Source organism: Rattus norvegicus, chromosome 5, assembly GCF_036323735.1.
Source record: "Rattus norvegicus strain BN/NHsdMcwi chromosome 5, GRCr8, whole genome shotgun sequence".
Taxonomy (NCBI): Eukaryota; Metazoa; Chordata; class Mammalia; order Rodentia; family Muridae; genus Rattus; species Rattus norvegicus.
The window spans coordinates 143,440,868-143,458,884 of NC_086023.1; the positions used below are offsets into that span (position 1 = coordinate 143,440,868).

Here is an 18,017-nt window from a genome sequence, read left to right on the forward strand (position 1 = left end):
ATAGAAACAAAATATCTACTGTTGAATGGATAAACCAAGTGTGGTATACCCAGGCAATGGAACATTATTTTGCAAGGAAAACGAATAAAACAAAGTACATACACATGCTACAATCTGGATAAACTTTAAACACATTAAAGAAAGCAAACATGGGGCTGGAGAGATGGCTCAGTGCTTAAGAGCACTGACTGCTCTTCTAGAGGTCCTAAGTTCAATTCCCAGCAACCATGTGTTGGTTCACAACCTTCTGGTGTGTCTGAAAACAGTGTGTGTGTGTGTGTGTGTGTGTGTGTGTGTGTGTGTGTGTGTGTGTGTGTGTGTGTATGCTAACACAAATTGCCTGTGTGTGACTTCATGTAAATGAAGTAACTCAAACAGGCAGATCCATGGAGAAAACAGGTCAGTGGTTGTGTGGGTTGTAGATCAAGGAGGGAAGACTGGTTGCTGGTGAATGCAGGGGTGTTTGTGAGGTGGCAGAAGTGTCAAGTTAGCTAGTGGCGGTGAACTTTGTTTAAAAAAAAAAGAAAGAAAAGAAAATATATATAATAAGATTTTTTTAACTAAAAGAGCTGAAGATTTTATTTTCACATTTCACAATACAAGTGAAAACCGCACTTTTTGCATCACTTCTCCGTCCAGAAGTGTTCTCTCTGTTAGGAAGGGAAGTTCCTTGTCGTGCATCTAGGAAACACTCAGGCTCAGCGCCACGATCTCATGGTGAAACAACAGGAAATACAAAAGGATAAAGAGTGTGTCTGCTCTTATCTGCCTGGCGGGGTCATGCCAGGCTGTGTGGGCACCGTCTTAGGGCAGACGGAGGCCTCATCATTGGAGGCCCGGGCATCATGGGCATGTGACCTCCCATGGGTGGTCTCATCCCAGGAGCTGGTCCCACAGGCATCATCCCAGGAGGAGGAGGGCCCATCACTGGCGTCATGAGAGGGCCTCCCATGTGGGGTGCAGGCATCGTGCCAAGCCGAGGAGAACCCGGGGGACTGGGGGGAGGTGGGATCATGGCCCCGGCAGGCGGAGGAGCAGAGAATGGAGCTGGAGGGATCTTTGCTTGCTGAAATGCAGCCTGGGCCCGCTCTTCCATCCATTTCCAGTAAGAGTCTTTCACATTCTCTCTGTGTTCCCGACCACTGCAGTGCGTCTTCCTCACAGACGGAGAATCATGGGTAAGATACGTATCACAGCCGTCACAATAAAACTTAGGCGTGTTGCTCCACACAGGCCATTGGCTACCCCCTATAATAAGATTTTAAAAGGGTGAGTTTTATCACATATAAATTGTATCTCCAAGAACAAAAAAAAAGGAGGAGAAGGGACCTTCTGTCTAAAACAGTGGTTCTGGGGTTAAGGATTTAGCTCAGTGGTAGAGCGCTTGCCTAGCAAGCACAAGGCCCTGGGTTCGGTCCCCAGCTCCGGAAAAAAAAAAAAAAAGATAAAACAGTGGTTCTTAGCCTTATTAATGCTACGACCCTTCCTCGTGTTGTGGTGATTCCCCCACAACCATAAAATTATTTTCACTGCTACTTCGTAATTGTAATTTTGCCACTTTTATGAACCATAATGTAAATATCTAGTATTTCCAATGGTCTTAGGTGATCCCTGTGAAAGGGTCATTTGACCCCCAAATGGGTCACAACACGCAGGTTGAGAACCACTGCTCTAAAGGACAGTGTTCTGTGAGGAACAAAGTTCAGAACTCTCTGGACACAGAACTCTGCCTCTGCCTTCCCACGCTGTCCTGAGGAAGACAGAACTGGGGATGTGGTTTGAATGAGGGCTCTAGGAGTCTTGGGGGTGGGGTTGGAGGGAGACATTGCATTATAGATATCCTTGAACCATGAGAATTTATTACTTATTCAAATATTAAATGGAATTTAAATTGTAAAAAATCAAAGTGACCCTTCTGTCAAATGTGGGAATTCACTGTAATAAAAGTCTGCCTACCAGCAGCCTTAGGAGGAGACAGGCCTGGCGTCCAAGGACCTGAGTCCAACAGTCCTTGGGTCTGAGTGATGGGGATGGTCCAAGACACTGGGGCTCTGGCAAGACCCAGCTAGAGACACAAGAGGACATGATCTAGGGACAGTTGGAGGGACAAGGGGGAAAGGAAGAAGAAACTCAAGTGATTTGTTCTAGAAACTCTAGGCTTTGGTATGTGGTCCTGAGAACCAGAGTCAGCTTCTAGGAGCTGTGGGAAAGTGAGTAGGACAGATTGAGAGTAAGCCTGGCCTGGTGACCTTCTTCTAAACCCACCGAGTCACTCTTGCCAATAATAAACTGTGTGTGCCTGCCCTGGGCTGGCCCTGGGCTGCAGACAGAACAGACATGGACTAGCTACTTTATGTCATGGGGACCACAATACCTGATAGAAATAACCAAAGGGAGAGAAGGTCGCTTCTGGCTGTTCCAGAGTGTTCAGTCCACTGTGAGGAGGGCACAGCAGCTCAGTTCATGGCAACAGAGGCGTGTGGCAGAGCACATCACAACAGGACAGGAAGCAGGGCTGAGCATTACCCCCTAGTGAGCTGCTTCATCAGGAAGCCACACCTCCCAAAAGGTCTGCAGAGTCCTCAGAAAGCACCACCAGCTCCAGAGGACGATTTCAAAACACAAGCCAGTGGCAGGCATTTTACATTCAAATCACAACAGCCCTGGCCTTCTAGCAGCACCATGGCCAAGGACTGGACAGAGAAGCAAGCCCTAGGCTTGCACCACACCAAGTTCATTACTGTCGGCCAAAGCAACCTACATGACCAAGCCCATAGTCCCAGAAGGAAGGTGCAACAAAATTACAGGACATCTTGGGGACAAGGGCAGATCATTAACTGTGTCCTCCCAATGCTATCTCTGCCTAGTTGTCTTCAGAGTGACAGCCAGACCTACCAGGGGGACCTATCTCCAGGCTGAGCAACAGACATCATTGCTCAGTATGGATGTCAACAGAGTGTAGCATAGAGGATGTCAACAGAGGACAGCATAGGACCCCAGGATGTCAACAGACGACAGTAGAGCACCCAGGATGTCAACAGAGTACAGCATAGAACCCCAGGATGTCAATAGCCAACGGCATAGGACACCAGGATGTCAACAGAGTACAGTATAGAACCCAGGATGTCAATAGAGGTCAGCATAGGATCCCAGGAGGTCAATAGAATGCAGCACGGGACCTCAGGCCAAGGGAGTAGGCAGCTGACATTAACAGAGCCTGAAGGGCTGGAGAAGGGCTGGACCTTTGCAGAAGGCAATAACCAACCTGCACCACTCACCCAGGAAGACAAGAGGTGGAATGCATAGCCCTATCCTCCTCCCTGCTCATGGCTCCCAGCAGAACAAAGAGCCCATTCACGTGCCCCATCCCACAGCTTTCTGAGACGTAAGGCAGGGGAGAAGGCAGAGGGGACATGAAGACACGTATATGGAGGTTGGACAACTGGCCGGCACCACCAGCAAGCACTCTGGCTTTCAAAACCAAAGACCTGCCCAGACACAAGGAGGCAGTCTCTGAAACACAGCATCTCAGGAACCCCTGTGTCCCCAGCAGCTTAGCCAAGGTGACCTTTGGCCCAGCCAGCCCATCCCTCCGGCACTAGGACCCAGTCTCTTCCTCCAGTGACCCCCTTTCAAAGTCAGAAAGCAGAAAGCTGAACAGCCTTCTCTGATCCCACTGTCAATCCCGTATCTGGGCCCAGGACTCATTTTCAAACCAACCAAGCGTCAGAAGTCACACATCAGGCTTATCTCTGCCGCCACTCATCTCCACGAGCCCTTCTCCCCGTGTCCCTGTCATTCCCAGACAAATAGAACCCCTCCCCCTGCCCCAAATCCTAATGACTGTCTGAACTCAGGGCGCAGCGCCCAGCCTTGCAGAGGCCCCAGCCAGCCTCTGTGTGCTGCACAGGGTCCTGCTGCACTGCCTGGAGATAGCAGATTCCCCCCCAGGTCTCAGTCACAGTCTTCTGACCCAAGAGGCGAAGAGCTGGGAACAGCCATCCCCTCCCAGTCCCAGTACTAAAAGGGTCACTGTTTCTGTTCGCTAACTGCAGGAGGTGCTGGGGTCTATATTTCTGCCTCTCTGATTTAATGCAGTTCATTCTATAAGCTTCAATCCCTCCCTCTCACCTGTCTTGTCCTTGACAGTGGCCAGCAGCGTCCCCAATGGCTGCAAACAGGTAGCGCTTTGTGGAAACAGACACCTGCATGGAATCCTTACTCTCAGTGTTAGCCACGAAGCATCCAGTCACTCATTCATTCATGCATTTATTCATTCATTCTCATTCATTCAACAAATGCATTCCTTGCTGGAGACACTGTGGAAAGGGGATGGCAAAGCCTCTGCCATCGTGGAGTTTACACATTAACTGGAAGGCAGACAATAAACAACTCAAAAAGAAAACACAGACAGGAGGCAGGGGGGGGGGGGCTGAAAAAAAGATGCTTACAGTAAGATTCTCTCTCTGTGTGTGTGTGTGTGTCTGTGTGTGTGCATGTCTGCCTGTCTGTCTGTGTCTGTGTGTCTGTCTGTGTCTTTGTGTCTGTGTTTGTATCTCTGTGTCTGTGTGTGTGTCTGAATGTCTGCATCTGTGTGTGAGTCTGTATGTCCTTATCTGTGTGTCTGTGTGTACTTGAGTCTCTGTCTGTTTGTCTGTATGTCTATGTCTTTCTATGTGTATTTGTGTGTGTCTGTATTATCTATGTCTGTGTGTCTGAGTCTCTATGTCTGTGTGTCTGTATATCTGTGTGTTTTTGTCTGTGGCTGTGTGTCTGTGGCTGTGTCTCTCTGTCTGTGTGTGCATGTGTTCATGTGTACATGTGTGTGCATGTATGTGCGTGTGTGTTTTATGCACTTGCACATGTATGTGAAGGTCAGAGGTTGACCCCAGTATCTTCTACTTTCACTATCTACTTTATCTTTGAATCAGGGTCCCTCTCCCTCCCCCTCTTCCTCTCCTTCTCCCTCCCCCCACCTCTCTCTTTCATCCAATCCATCAGCTAGGTTGGCTGGCAATGAGCCACAGGATCTGCCTGTCTCTACCCGCTTGGTGCTAGGGTTGCAAGTGCATGGCCACCCCAGGCTTTTACAGGATCTGAACTTGGGTCCCCATGCTTATGCCAAATGCACTTTCCCCGCTGAGCCATCGCCTCAGCCCCCAAGGTAGGATTTTCTACAGAGGTGACTTTGAAATAAGACCTTGAGCAATTATCCAGCCACTCAGAGCCCATGTGCTCAGGGGGGAAAGAAGAGTTAATTTTCCTCAAGTCTGTCTCTTCAAGTTGATAAAGACTTACATAAATTAATATATGTTAAGTGCTGGCCCACAGCCTGGCATATAATAAGTTTTCAGTTAATTGCAGCTTCGTGTCTAGTTAAAATGAGAGGAACATGAAGAGTCCCTGCAAATGGCACCAAATCCAAAGGCTTGGCCTCTCGGAGTAGGTAGGCTGTCCTCCAGAGTCACCCTAGACCTCTGAAGTGAGAGTGCCCCAGCCCAGGCTGAGGGCCTCCAATAGCCTGAACCTCTGAGATTGGAAACCTGGACAGAGCCCTAGCCCTGTCACAGCCAGAGCATTGCCTCCACATACTGTTTGCTGGTGCTCCCTGAGCTGCTGCCTCAGTTTCCCCATGAGCCTCTGTCTTCCTGCTCTGTCAAGAGAGAGTTAGATGGATCCAGAATGTCAATGACCTGTCTTAGGAGACCACATAGTCCCTGCCACACAGCCAAGCCTCCCCTCCCCCTTCCCCTCCCCTCTCCCTCCCCGGGCACCCACACAGTCCTTCCATCCCAGCCCTTCCCTCCCATCCCAGCTCTGGCTCTTTCTCCCTCCAGGAACTGGAACCCCATCTCTTCCCCACTTTTCTGGGAGCATAGCTGACGTCAGGGACAGAGGGCGGCCTGGATGGGCAAAATAAAATACTGTACCCCAAAGGGATGACACAGAGTCTCTGGTCGGGTCTCAGTGCTGCCCACTGCTGACTGACGGCAGGAAATCGGTCTCTGACCCAGCTCTGGCCAAATGATTAAACACTCAGGGAAGGAACGAGACCATATGAAGAAGGGGGTGGGGTGGAAGAGAGAGACTGATATGGAGCAGAGGAGAGGGAGTTGCTCTTCAGATTTAAGCCCCTGGCACGCCATCCCGGGGACCTCCCCTTCTGCCCCTTCAGGAACTGTGGTGACAACAGTGACATCAGACAGCCAGATCCTACACACGTCCCTTTTCATTATCATGACCCATTCCTGCATCTGCCTATCAATTAAAGTCGTTCCCATCTGTCAAAGCCTTGGTGGCCTCCCCATCTTCTCCCCAGCCTTCAGATTCCTTCTGTTTATGTGGTCCCCACCCCAACCCTTAACCACTTACAGTAATGCCAAGCATCGTATGTATACACAGTACTTCTCCATCCTCCCATCCGGGACAACTGTTTCTCCATCTCCCAAGTGAGGAAGGAAGGCTCAGAGAAGGGACGCACAGCTGGCAAGCAAGTGAGAAGACTGAGGTTTGCCCCAAGCCCCTCTTTGACCACAGGGCCCAGGGTCCGAGTGCTCCGCCATGACCCTCTCTTACCAACACCTTGAGACTCACACACAACTCTGCTGTGGATTCCATGACCACGACCGTCCATGCTCCCGGATCTCTGCCTGCCTCTTTTCTTAGACTGTGAGGTCTTCAGAGATGGGCCAGGGCCTTACATCACTCTCACTCCAACCCTTCAGAAAGAAGCACACAGTAGAGAACATGCTTCCTCTGTGGACAGCACAAGGCTCTGCCAGCACATGTGGCCAGCATAGAGCGGATGCTAAGAGTACATAGCTGCCACCCACCCTCTTGCTTCTGATGTCTTCGATGAAGGAATTTGGCCAGCTGGTGCCCCCAGCACCACCAGCTTGGCTCGGTGCCTGCTGAACACTGCTCCCCCTCCCAGACTCTCCTTACAGCATTCCCCAAATCTCCTGAGCCTTTGCATTTTAAACAGGACCGATTGTATCAGACTTCCCACCCCGGCCCCCCACCCCAGTCTTTCCAGCGGCTGAGCCCTACCCAAGTTTGATGAACTGATCCGCAGTTAGATAAATCGCATCAGCTGTCGGCTTTGCTGAGGCTGGGGAATGACATTTTCCAGATCTGCTCAAGTTTAATGTGAAGGAGCCCTTCCTGCCACAAACCACCAGGGCCAGGTGAGACGAATCAAGAGTTTTATACAAATGTCCCACTCTGATAATCTGGGCCATGCAGGCTGGCTCCTAGCTCCCTGTGGTTTCAGGGAGGCTGGGAGCCAGCAGACAGCAGGCCAAGGAGGGCATGGGGGATGCAGCCTCCCCTTCTGCCTTGATGGTAATTGGCAGTATTTCCATGCATTTCCATGCGGAATTATGCCATAAATTTACTTGGCTCCAATTGGGGCTGCTCCCAGCAGGGAAGGCACCGGGGAGGATGGAGCTGGTGGGAGAGGATTGGGAGGGGTCCAGACTCTAGAGCTGATATCTCTGGACACCCTGAGCCCCAGCCCTTCAGTCAGGTCTCTTGCTAGCATCTCCTGGGAGGGAGGTCTGAGGATTTCAACCCAGAGTCCTGAGGATTAGAGAGGTAGGACCAGGGGATACAGAATAAAGAAGCAGGGGGAGATGGATGGATGGGCAGCTAAGAGCACTTGCTGCTCTTGCAAAGGACCTGAGTTCAGTTCTCAGTGCCCATGTCAGACAGCTCACAACCATCTATAATTCCAGCTACAGGAGATCTAATGCCTAGAGAGTCCGGGCATCTGAAAACAGGAGATATGTAAGGGGATCCTAACAGCCTCCTCCGGTCCTCAGACTGGACCAGCTCTGATCCAGACACTGGCTTTACTGGGTCCTCACCACCAGTGGCCACTGCTGTCCCCCTGGCTGCTCAGCTGCCAAGACCAGTCCACCCTTGCCATCAAGACTTCCAGCTGGGGACCCTGGGAAGTGGGGGCTGGGCCTAGGGAACCGAAAAGCCAAAACCCTGGGATGCAGGTACAAATACACATTCGCCCATACCCATAGAGTCAGCAAGGACATGCGGCTGGGAAGATAGTTCTGTCAGTAAAGTTCTCTTAAGGATCTGAGTTCAATTCCAGAACCCACATTTTAAAAAAATGTCAGGCATGGAGGTGTATGCCTATAATCCCAGGGCTGGAGAGGCAGAGACAGACAGATCCCTGACACGTGCCGGACAGCCAGCCTTGCTTAAGTGGCAGATTCCAGACCAGTGTACAACACTCGAGGTTGCCTTCTGACCTCTGTACATATGCGTGCACACACACGAATTCATACCTTCACATATACACACCTGCACATTCACAAACACACATTCGCACATACAAACTCATCTAGGGCCCGTGTTTGATTTGTAATGAATTTGGGTTTTTTTTAATGAATAATTTTTGCAAAACTAATTAAGAGAGATTGAAGCCCAGAGAAGAGCTAATGAGCTATGCAGATCCCCTGGCATCCACCCTGCTGCTGAGGCTGAGGAAAGAATTCCCCTCCCATGCCATAGTCACAGAGAGATGAGGCTGTTCCTCCTGCTGGCAACCCTCTCAGCTGGGACATAGGGACAGCTCCAAGAGTGCACAAGAGGGTGGAGTGTTGGCAGTGGATCTGACTTCAAATAGCAGCACCCGCTTGAGGGGTGCCCCCAAACTTGCTTCAGGGGATCTAGTCCAAAGTCTGAAAATGGGTATTTCTGTGAACCCCATGGAAGAGATTGGAGCTGTGGGGCCAGAAGGTACACTCTGAGGGCGTCTACATCAGCCACTTCCAGCTATAGCCTCTGCTTTAAGATCTGTGCTCAAAGCCACACCACGAGTGAACCAAGAGCTGGCAAAGAACCGGTCCTTGGTGGTAATGAGACTGGGGCGTCAAAAGGATTAAAGCCTTCCTGGGACTGCAGGGAGCCCCCAAAAGTCACCTTCACTGTCATGCTCTGTTCCCACAGCAGCCAAGGGTCCTGTAGAGCTATTAGTTCATCTAAACGTACCCAGCCCTGGCAGCCTGCAGTCCCCACGGGACCAGTGGGAACACCAAAGCTCAGAGCGGTGGTGGGGTCTTTGGGTTTTCTGTTTGTTTGTTTGTTTGTTTGTTTGTTGTTTTGTGATATGCCTAAGGTCGCCTCAGGAAGAACTAGGTTGGGTCTGAGCCTCATGAACTTGACTGAGCCTGTAGAATTCCTGACCATGCTGCTGTGGTGTCAGCCTCTGTCTTCTGAACACAAATACCCAGAGAGGGACACAGGGTAGAATGAGTTTCCCTGGAGCTCTGCTCCTGGGCCTCAGTCCTGATGCTCATCCTTGGGAACAGCAGACAAGGAAGGTTCCAGAGACCTCCCTCCTCAGCCTCACCTTTCCACAGGGCCAGCTGGGAGACCCAGACCTTCTGCTTAATTAATTAATCATCACAAACTGGTCAAAGTCATGAGTGCTGCAGGGCAAGGGTGGAGTGGGAAAGCCTCTGCCCTCCCGTGAACTTGACCGAGCCCACAGAAGTCCTACCCACATTGCAATCATGCCTGCCCTTGGCTGGCCTCTGACGCCAAACACCAACATACCCACGAGCAAGAACGTTTGCTCACCGGGCATTGAACCCTTGTTCTTGCAGGCACTGCGCAAGCCCCCTTGCTGATCTCCGCAGTAACCCTACAGCATTCTTCATTCCATTAAACGTAATCTATAGGCTGAGGGCAGAAGCAGCTGTGTGCTTAGCTCACACCGCTAATGAGTGAGCTAGGCTTTCATTTCTCATCCAAAGCCTGTTTCTTCTTGCTTGCCTGGCTTTCCCTTGTGAGCTGTCGTCCTCGAAGGCTTCTATTCATGCACCAAAACCCTGCCCGTCCTCGCTCTCCCTTCCCACCTCTCCTAGGCAGCGTTAGTCATTCTTATTAGAATTCAAAGTATAGTTTTGACTTGGGAGGGTGGCATCTGACTGGAGCAAACGCCTGCATTTTGCTCTGCTAATTATCCCTCCTCCTTAAGCTGCACACCCAAGAAATGAGAGCAAAATAGCTGGCTCCACAGCCTGGGATCTTAGGTTTTTAATTGTGTTACAATATCATAACATACAATTTGCCAGTTTTAATTGTGTAATTCAGTAGCATTAAGTGTGTTCGAGTTGTTATACAACCATCTGTACCATCCATCTCCCGAACATTAACATAACCCTGACTCCAATGCCATCCCTAGGACACTGACTCCCTGTGCCCTGCTCCCCCAGCCCATGGAGGCTGGAGCCCTGGTGTTCCGCTCTCTATGAATCTGATGACATAGATTTTCCATGTGAGTGGAAGCATACTGCGCTCCCGCTCTGAGGTAACTCTTGCGCTCGATCTTTCCCTCCCCCTCCCCCTCCCCCTTCCCTTCTCTCTCCCTTTCTCCTATTCCCTCTCCCTCTCTGTCCCTCTCCTCCCCCTCCCCCTCTCCTCCTCTCCCATTCCCTTTCCCTCTTTCTCCTCCCTCTCCCCCCTCTCACTCTCCTCCCTCTTCCCCTCCTCCTCCCACTCCTTTCCCTCCCCCTTCCCCTCTCTATGTATGTGAATACAGGCCCAGATACCCTCCAGTGTGCATGTGGGGAGTCAGAGGACAGCCTTGAGGAAGGCAGGGTAACGCAGAGTCTCTTGTTCTTTGCAGTGCATACCAGACTAGGGTCTCCTCAAGCTTCTGGGAATTCTCCTGCCTCGGACTCCCACCTCAGCATTAGAGCGCAGCAGGTACAGATGCTCTGTGTGGGTGCTGAGGATCCAAACAGAGGTCCTCATGTTTGTGTGGCAAATCCTGGCCCTGGCTTCGTCCTTTTATGTCTGACCTTTTTTTATTTAAATATTTTGTATGTATTTTGATGTTTTTGTCTACATATATGTCTGTGTTAGGATGTCAGATGCCCTGAAACAGGAGTTACAGAGAGTTGTAAACTGCTATGTGGGTGCTGGGAATTGAGCCCAGGTCCTCGGGAAGAGCAGCCAGCGCTCTCCACAGCTGAGCCTTCTCTCCACCCCCAGGATCTGGCTTATTTTATTGAGCATCCTCAAGCTTCCTCCACATGACAGCAGGCATAAGAATGTCCTTCCTTTCTGAAGCTGAGTGACATTATATTGCAGCCAGAGACCACAGTTTGTCCACTGGTGACACTCAGCTGACTCTGCCTTTTGGTTCCTATAGATATTGCTGCCATGAATAGTGTGGGCACGGATAAGTGTGCAAACCTCGACGCAGTGTCCAGTTTGGTTCACTGCACCTGCCCTGCGTGTTACACTTAAGGCAATGAAAATTGAGCCCCTCTCAGTTCTGTCACCTGAACTGCCCATACACACACACACACACACACACACACACACACACACACACAGAGAGAGAGAGAGAGAGAGAGAGAGAGAGAGAGAGACAGAGACAGAGACAGAGACAGAGGCAGAGACAGAGACAGAGATCTTGACTCCCCTCAGCGTCAGTCCCTGTCTCCCTCCTAACCCTGCACTTTGGTCCATTCCAGCCTCCAGGTCTTTGCACACGCCCGAGTGCCCAACCCAACTCATGCACAAGATCATTTTGAATCCTCCCTCCCCTGGAGCTGGTGCTCCTCTCGATGCCCACGCTCCATCCCTGGCTCTCGGGCAAGCTGGAGCTGGCACCAGACCTGAGAGTCTCTCTAATGCCTGTCTCACACCTATCATCGGTGCCTGTTGAATCCTACCTCAGGATGCTTCTGAGCCCTCTTCCCTTCCTCCTGCTTTCCCGCTGACCTGAGGACCACATCTGCCTCCCACCTCCTAAACTCATTCTGCAGACCGATGGTAGGCTCTCGGTACGGCCCATATGCTCACTTCAGAACTTTCCCTGCCCTTCTGTTGCATGTAGGGTAATGACCAAACCTTTGCCCTGTCCTAGAAGGCCCCAGAAAGCTAGTGTGGCTCCCACCCTTCCTTTCCTGTGTCTCCTCACAGAAACTTGCTCTATATCACCTCAGAGGTTGTATATGCCGTTCCCTTTGTCCCTACCCACCACATTGTCCCCACCCTCTCTGATGCCTGGTCCCCACCTCAGTCTAGTGTGACTTCTTCAGAGAAACCCTCGTTAGCTTTGACCCTTTCGGGCTACATTGGAACGGTGGGGCCCCAAACAGCCCTGGGTTCTTTGCCTTCATAGCACCTTCTGGAACTCACGATGGTATAATTATTAGGATGTGATATTAGCTCCTCTCTGTCCTTTCTATGTGACTATAGCTCCAACAGTGCGGTGTCTTCCCTATCTTGCTCCTCCCTGGATCTACAACATTGATGCCCAGAAATGATGTTAGAATGTTTAATATTAAACACCTCCTGCCTGACCTTGGAAATGAGCTTCACCTATAGGCAAATTGTATACTACCCATTCACACTGCAACAGAATCATGGCTTCTTACCAAAATATGTGGTCCACACAGTCCCTGTGGCATGCATGTGCACACATACACTTACATGCACACTCACATGCATGTGAGTGTATGTATGAATACATTCGTTCCTCCACCCATGACAAGTTAATGGACCGTTCAGTCCTATGCAGAGACACAAATCCAGGTCTCTCCCATCCCACTCACCCTCATAGATCTATACATCCATTGGCCTATGAAGTCACCAGAGACATGCAGGTACACACCGCCATACATTATCACCTGTGTATCATTGCCGTAGTTACAGTCACAGGTGGATGCTATCGTACATACGGCCACACCCATAACCTAACTTTCCCCTCCCACCGATTCACACCCATCATCAGAACCACATTTTTGTTCATGTGCACACACACACACACACACACACACACACACACACACACAGGAAAGCACATGTCACCCAGACTGGCACCCACATGGCCCAACCAACTAGTGGGACATGGCATTTGGAGGATGGGCAAGGTGACCTTTCTCAGCTCTTGGCTAGAGACTCAGGGACCTCGCCACAAAAAGCCTTCTTCCCTTTATCCAATGTATTCCATGTCTTCCCGGGGACGTCGACCCTTCATCCCAGCTCTCAGGCTGTAGGCGCAAGGCTGGAGCAGATATGAGAGCGGCGCCGAAGGATGCAGAGGACCCACTCAGCAGAAATGTTTACTATGACACAACCACAGTAATTATTGTTTTTTATGCATTTCCGTATGAAATTACTCGTTCTGATTCTTGGGGAGAATTCAAACGAGAAAGATCACAAACAATGATCTCAGCTGCTTGATGAGGAGCCATTGTCTGCTCTCTGGGCGTGAGCACTTCCCACCCAGGAAAAGCAGGAAGGCACAGCACACAGCGGCAGGATGCTGCCAGGTCAGAGAAACACCAAGGAGAATTTGCGGATACCTGTGGGGGTGGGGTCTCTTACTGCGTGTGTCTCTAAGTGCATGCGTTTATGAAGGGTTGGAGAGGTGTGGTGTGTAGGGTGTGGTGTGTGTATGTGTGTTTGTGTATGGTGTGTGTGTGGTGTATGTGTACGTGGTGGTGTGGTGTGGATATATGTGGGACAGGGTGGGGGTAGTGTATGTATGTGGAGTGATTGGGGGGGTGTGCGTGGCAGCGTATATGTGTGGTGGGGGGATGTTTGGGGAGTGTGGTGTGTATATACGTGTGTGTGTGGTGTGGTACGTGTATGTGTAGGTGGTGTGTGTGTGTGGTTTATGGGGGCAGTGCTGGTCCAGGTTTTATTGCTGCATTAACAAGCTATTTCAAAATTAAGTGGCTTGAGCCACAGTCACTTTGTCATAGCTCATGGTTTTACGGCTCAATCCAGGCTGTTGGTGCTAGAGCGATGGTTCAGCAGTTAGAAGCACTCGCTGTTCTTAAAGAGGGCTGGGGTTGGATTCATAGCACCAACACAGGATGGCTCACAACAGCCTGTGTGACTCAAGCTCCTGGGAATCTGACACCCTCTTCTGGCCTCTGTGACGCACAAAAATCAAGATAAAAGAAAATTTAAAAAAAAGAAAAGGAAATCCAGGCTGTCCCCAGCTTGGTAGCTTCCTTACGAGCCACTGAGATATTAACAGAAATGGCAGCTTCTGTTGGAGAGCAGGGCAATCTGGGTCCAAGATGACTCCTCACGTGCCTGGTGCCACGAGCAGCAGGCTCAGTCACAACCTTCGGCGAACACCCCCATGACACTTCTACACAGGACAGCCTCAGATCACAGGACTTTTCATGTGGTGACTCAGAGTTCCAAGGGAGGTTCCTGGCGGGTTAGAAGCTGCAAAGCTTGTCACAGCCAGCCCTGGGAAGTCTCTAAGCCCAGCCCCAATCCTTGGCTAGGAGATTAGATGCCACCTTTCCAGGGGGAAAATGGCGGAAATTTTGCAGTCATCTCTAACTCATCACCATGTGTATCACAGTGTAGTGAGAAGTCCCTGAGCTGAAAGGACTTTCAAGATAGCCCACTGCCTCACTGCCCCTCACACAAGCCTCAGAGCACTGAGCAGCCTAAGCAACTTCTCCAAGCCTCAGTTTCCTGCTCTGTCAAATGCAGGAATCATATGTCTACGTCACCCAGGCTAACACTGCCCAGTTATCGATTATATCCTAAGCGCCTCATTCATCCTGCCTTCCTGCCCTGGAACCCTAGGAGATGCTTGGGCAGAGATATCTAGAAGAGACAGACACTCCCTTGAGGCCCTGACAGCCTTCCCAGTCACATCCTGGCCCTACCAACCCACCACACCCGCCTCTCTCCAACCCACTGCTGATCCTATCTGTGCTGGTGCCAAGGCCCAAGGTGAGCCCTGGAGCCTCCGCCATCTGCGCCAGCTGGGCTGGCTGGAGGCAGCTTCAGCCGCTTGGGGGCATCCCTGGCTAACAATGGCGTTAATTTTTCATTTGTTTGTTTGATTTTCTGCAGTGAATGAGGAATGTTGGAACAACATCTGGAGCTGCCCCAGGCTGAGGTACACACAGCGACGGCAGTGTTGGCAGCTCAGAAAACAGCCTTCTTGTGTATGCACAGCCTCACAACCACAGGCCTGCAGACATGCACATCGTAGTATGCACACATACAAATACACCAAACCTACACACATGTGTGTCCATGTGCATATACGTGCATTTGCAGGCTGAGAGCAGTGCACACATGGGTATGACTTCAGGCATGTGCTCACATATATGTATGGATGTATATGTATTTTCTCCCATTATGGAAGAAATGCATGCATGGATGCACACACTTGTACACACGAACACAATCACTGCCGTATCTCCAGGCAGTCTCCAAGATAAAGACTTCCGGTTCTGCCTAAGAGCTTGGCTAGGCTGTAGCCCCAGTGAGACCTGGGGAAGCCCTGTTTTCTGTACTCAGACCCCAACCAGGGAAGCCAGGCTTGACCCTCAGCCTAGAATGGATTCGTTCTATTGCTTCTCACACGCACCTGCCTGGCCCTTCTCAGTGTTGGCCCTGTTCAGGAATCCTGCCAGGCCCACCCCACTCCTGAAGGCCAAGTGACCAGCTTCCCTCCCACTCCCAGGAGCCTGTTTTGCACAGATGCCACTGCAGGGACCAACAATGCAGAACAATCCATTCCCACCCTTGAGCAGTATGTTCTCCCACTATGGAAGAAAAAGCTGCCCAGAGAGCAGTCCTCAAGACCCAGCCAGTGTGAGCCCTATCTATCCACCAGATAAGGGTCCAGGCCATATCTTCACAGTGCCTGTAGACATATATGTGCCTGGTACACATGCACATGGGCGTTCAGGACGCATATCTGCTGACCAAGGCAGCCTCTGCACGTCTGCAAGTGTCTGAGGTCTGTGACCATGCATGTCTGTAATCTGCACCTGTCAGGGTGCATGGGTGTGTGTGTATTTCAGGGTCACTGTGCATCCCTCTGCCCTGGTGTTCTGTATGTTGTCTGGATCTCTGTGTTAGTGTCCACCCATGCACGTAGGGGGGTCTCTGTGTTATTATAGACACTGTGTGCCCATGCCTGTGTTTCCGTGTGCCTATCTGTCCACGTTTACAAAAGCATTACTATGTGGATGTCTACATATGTGTGTGTTACCCTGTAACTATATTACGTGTCAATATGTGTGATAGAGAGGGCATGTCTGCATGTCTGTGTGTTGTGTGTCTACTGTGTTACTGTGTGCGTCTGGGGCTGTAAGGGCAAGAGACTGATCAAAGGTCGGTGCCTGGTCAACCATGGGAGGTTTTTTGAGCTCCATGCAATCCCCACAGAGGATTAGAAGTTGGGTTAGAAGAGGGTCTCCACCCAGCTGTACAGCATGACCATAGATGGGAAAGATCCAAGGCAGGCTCTGTGTCACATGCCCCTGCTGTCTCCCAGCAGTCTCAGCTGGAAGTTCAGACCTGTGGGCAAAAGGAAAAGCCTCATCCCATCTCCACAGACCTACAATCATCTCTGTCGTCTCCTTGTTCTCTCCCCCCCCGGGACTGCCCCCCATCTACCCCATCCTCTCTCTCTGAAGTGATAGAAACCCTTGATCAGCCTTCTACATAAGATCTAGTCTCATTCAGTCTCACCCTGTCCATGTCACAGAGAGAGAGAGAGAGAGAGAGAGAGAGAGAGAGAGAGAGAATGTCAGCCTCTGTCCATCTTGTTGTCCTCCTCAACCTCCGATGGCATACACCATCATACACATGACACTGGGTTCCCATTACTCAGCCTTCCTTACCCCCTCTTGTCCCCTCCCCCATGGCCAGGACACACTCCTCAACCTAACAGCTATAGGAATGTTTTCCAAGTTGCCAGTTACGTTGTAGCCCAAAGGACAAAAACAGCTCAGTAAAGTAGGTTGTTCTGCGGCTATGGGGATATTTGGTGCAACCAGAGGCAGAGCCTTGGCCCATCCACCAAAGGCCTGGAAAGCCAACAGAAGTCTCCTCCCTTCATCTGTCTGGAATCTCCACTTCAGCTTCCCCGTACACCTGACAACCAAAGAGGACTCTTCCCCACACCCCATGCACAGTGCTGCTGCCACTGACAGACTGGCCCTTTCTGGCCAGTAGACAGAAAATCTCAGTGGCCAAGCTTGAGTCCAATAAGCCATGGCTTGGGACAGAGTCTCATAGCAATGTGGCTGCAGGCACTAGTCCTTAGGAATGAGTGGCAGTTCTCAGGCAAATGATACAGAGGAAGAAGTTTAGGGTTAGAGGTAAGCTAAGTGAGGCTCTGGAGTCATCCGACGGTAAGGCCTCCCACTTCCTCGTAGATTGCAGGTCCGGAACCCAAGGATGCGGCTGGGTGCCTGTGAATTCGTCCATCTCAGGGTCTCAGGAATGCAGGTGACAAGAACTAAAGGAAGCTATGGGATCATGTGGGCTGAAGATGGAACCAGGGAGTCATGACAGATGTCAGTCTGCTTCCTCCCTGCAGTCCCCTCCACTTCTAATTGGGCTTACATCTGTCCCCATTAGCCCCACTGTGCCCCAGCTGCCTCTCTGGCATCACGTATCTACCCCATCTTCTTTTTTTTTAAATTATTTGTTTATTGTATGTATGTGAGTACACTGTAGCTGTCTTCAGACACACCAGAAGAGGGCATCAGATCCCATTATACATGGTTGTGAGCCACCAAATAGGTGCTGGGATTTGAACTCAGGACTTTTGGAAGAGCAGCCAGTGCTCTTAACCACTGAGCCATCTCTCCAGCCTACCCCATCTTCTAACACTAGTGTGGCCAGCCCCTCCATGCATCTTCTCATGCAAGACCTGTGGTCCGCCCTTCCTCTGCTTTCATCTAGCCCTTCACCTCCACCTGCCTTGGCTCCTCTACCCCAAGAATCCCTAGGCACAGGACACGAGTGGCTGTTCTTACAGAAATGCCAGGCCCTCCAGGAGAGCAACCTGCTGGTGGGATCGAGAACACCAACCCACCGTGGGAATGAGAAGAAAGGAGAAAGGCTGTCTCCTCTACTGACAGGGCCAGAAACTAAACATCCTTCCCCTTGACAGAACCAAGACAGTGAGACACTCTACCGCTTGCTCAGGATCAGCGGCACAATCACCTCAATCCGGACACAAGGAAGCA

The 18,017-nt window shown here is 50.9% G+C and overlaps 1 pseudogene; it reads right to left on the minus strand.

Moving 5' to 3' along the window:
* Window positions 1-551: 551 nt before the first annotated feature.
* LOC108351107 (U1 small nuclear ribonucleoprotein C pseudogene) lies at window positions 552-4,211 on the minus strand (annotated as a pseudogene).
* Window positions 4,212-18,017: the final 13,806 nt, after the last annotated feature.